The following is a 3174-nucleotide window of genomic DNA, read 5'->3' as shown; positions in this document are numbered from 1 at the left end:
CGGAGCCGCCATCTCAGATGAGGGCAGGGCGGTGGGCATCTCTTTGAAAGCTTGTTCTGCCGAGAGGAGTCTCGCGGATCGCCCCGCCGCTTGCCTTTGTCGCTCCCACGGGAGCTCTTTTGCGCTCACGTTCCGGGGCGGTGCGGCCTGACTTGGTAGTGGTCCCCGCCGTTTCCAGCTCTTCTGCCAGGATCCAAAATGTCTGCGTCCGAGGAGGGTGACCATCTAGCCCCGCGCCTCTATGCTAACACAGCCAGAGCGCCCAGCTGGGATTGATTTGAAAAGCGGAGGGCGGGGTTGTTTTCCGCCGGTCGCGGGCAGTGCTGAAACGCCCCCGAGGTGGTGTCTGTCCCGGAGCCTGATCTTTATTCCCCAAACGGACCCTAGCCTCGTATCTGCACTTAAGGCAAAGTTCCCTGAGCGGCCAATTATTGCTTTGCTCTCAAGCGCCAAAGCCCTTCTTCCTCCTCTCCCACATGCTCCGGTCCCTCAAAGACCTACCCGGTGTAGCATCCGCTCCGCGGAGTCTCGCCAGATCACCTCAATCACACTCAGCCACCCTCCGCCCCCCGGACTGTACCGTGGACGGAACCATGCATAGTTGCTTGTGTTTTGATTTACCGTTGTGAATTCCCAGCTAGGATGTAAACGCTCTTTGGGCAAGATCGTGTGTCACTTAGCGCTTGGGATTGCCCAGGGTCTAGGGCAGTGCTGTGGGTTCCAGATGCAGGCAATCAGTACATGTTGAGTAACATCCGAGAAGAAAAGTGAAAATCGAAGGCTTTGAGTCGCTGGTTACCAGCTGCCCCAAGACTAGGGAGGGAGGCAGGTGGAGTGCTTCTCACACGCACAGTACCAGTTTCTGAAAATGTCTCTTAGGGACTCCGCCTGTTGTAACATTGGGCCAGAGGGAGCAGTGGATTGTGACTTATCACCTCAAGAAGCCTCACAATCCTGAAGATTCAGGATTTGGAAATCTGAAGCCGTCTGATCCACATTTGGCTGGCTCTCCAGAATTACTGCCCCACCCACCCCCTCTCTCCTTGGGGTAGGTTAAATTAAAAAAAAAAAAAAAAAGTATGTGAGCTAAATAGCCTGGGCCAAATTATGGTTAACCATAAACCTTGTTATCTTCTAGAACAGAAGGAAATCACTTCCTTTCACATTTTCCTATCTATATCCCCCAGAACCCTTGTACCATCTTCATTTTTTCAGGTCTCCTTGGAACTGTGCTGCTTCCTCTATTCCCGCTGTGACTGATCATAACCTTGAGTTGATTTCCCAGCCAATAAATCCTGGAGTTAACTTTTACCCCTTTCATTCCCCCCCCCCACCTCCCATTTCTACATCTATCCACTTATCCATACGTTAATGGTTACTGAGCACCTATTTGCCACGCCCTTTTTAGGTGTTTGGGATACTTAAGAAAAAAACAAAAAAGCTCCTATCCTGGGGGTACAATCTAGCAGGGGAAGAGAGATAAAAAATGAACAGGGGCTGGGCGCCTGGGTGGCTCAGTCTGTTAAGTGCCCGACTCTTGATTTCGGCTCAGGTACGATCTCCAGGTTTGTGAGTTGGAGCCCCACATCGGGATCTACACTGACAATGTGAAGCCCGCTTGGGATTCTCTCTGCCCCTCCTCTGCTCTCTCCCTCCTTCCCTCCCTCTTTCTCTCTCTCTTAAAATAAATGAATGAGGGGCGCCTGGGTGGCACAGTCGGTTAAGCGTCCGACTTCAGCCAGGTCACGATCTCGCGGTCCGTGAGTTCGAGCCCCGCGTCGGGCTCTGGGCTGATGGCTCGGAGCCTGGAGCCTGTTTCCGATTCTGTGTCTCCCTCTCTCTCTGCCCCTCCCCTGTTCATTCTCTGTCTCTCTCTGTCTCAAAATAAATAAACGTTGAAAAAAAAATTTTTTTTAAAAAGTAAATGAATGAATGATTGAATACATACATAAAATAAGCCTAAAAAAATAAAAGCAATTAGATCTTCAAATTTAAAAAAGAAAAATGAACATTTGGGTTACACTGTTGAAAGTTTTGGGGGCACCTAGGTAGCTCGGCTGGTTGAGCATCTGACTCTTGATTTTGGCTCAGGTCATGGTCTCTTGGTTCGTGAGATCAAACCCCACACTGGTCTCCACACTGACAGTGGGAGCCTGCTTGGGATTCTCTCTCTCTCTCTCTCTCTCTCTCTGTCCCTCCCTCCCCCTCACTCGCACATGCCTTCTCTCTCTCAAAATAAATAAACATTTTTTAAAAAAGGTTTCCCCAGTTTCTTTTCTTTTTGTAGATTTTAAGTAATCTCTACACCCATGTGGGACTCGAACTCACAACCCTGAGATCAAGAGCTCATACCCTACTGACTGAGACAGCCGGGTACCCTCCCCCCCCACTCCTGTTTCTTTTCCTTTTTTTTTTTTTTTTTGAACTTTTTAAAATGTTTATTGTTGAGAGAGAGAGAGACAGAAACGGAATGTGAGTGGGGGAGGGGCAGAGAGAGAGGGAGACACAGAATCCAAAACAGGCTCCAGGCTCTGAGCTGTCAGCACAGAACCCAATATGGGGCTTGAACCCACGGACCCACAGACCCTGAGATTATGACCTGAGCCGAAGTCAGAGGCTTAACTGACTGAGCCACCCAGGCGCCCCTCCTCCAGCATTTTTAACCCACCCTCCACATCTGCGCCCCAGATCCCCTGGTTAAAGGTCTCTGGGGCTTTCCACTGCCTGCAAGATGGAACTTCTCAGCCAGATCTGGCCCAGGTCTCCAAGCCCAGCTCCTGTTTCCCACTGTGGGCCACACTCTGGCTGTGTGGATTCCGGAACAGTTTGCCACTTGTTGAAAATAATGTAGTTTCTCGTGGCTGAGAAACTTTGCAGTTGCCGCTGTGATTTCTTCTTCTTCTTTTTAAGTTTATAATTTATTTTGAGAGAGACAGAGACACTGTGAGTGGGGAGGGGCACAGAGAAAATCCCAAGGGGGCTCATGAAAGTCACGAAACTCTGAGATGATGACTCTGTCCTATGTGTCTCATGCTACTTTCTGCTGGGTTACTTGGAGCCTTGCCAGGGATATGTACGGTTTAGGAGTCAGTCTGCAAAAGAATTTGTTCGCGGAACTGTGCGGTTCGGGCCTCTCCGAGAATTTGCCCCCTGGAGTCCCAGCCACTCTGGTGG

This window comes from Lynx rufus, unplaced genomic scaffold (genome assembly GCF_022079265.1).
Source record: "Lynx rufus isolate CCGP_SWC_20201006 ecotype Redwood Valley unplaced genomic scaffold, mLynRuf1.p SCAF_18, whole genome shotgun sequence".
In the NCBI taxonomy this organism is placed as follows: Eukaryota; Metazoa; Chordata; class Mammalia; order Carnivora; family Felidae; genus Lynx; species Lynx rufus.
The sequence above is the reverse complement of the archived record's forward strand: the minus strand, read 5'-3'. Positions refer to the sequence as shown.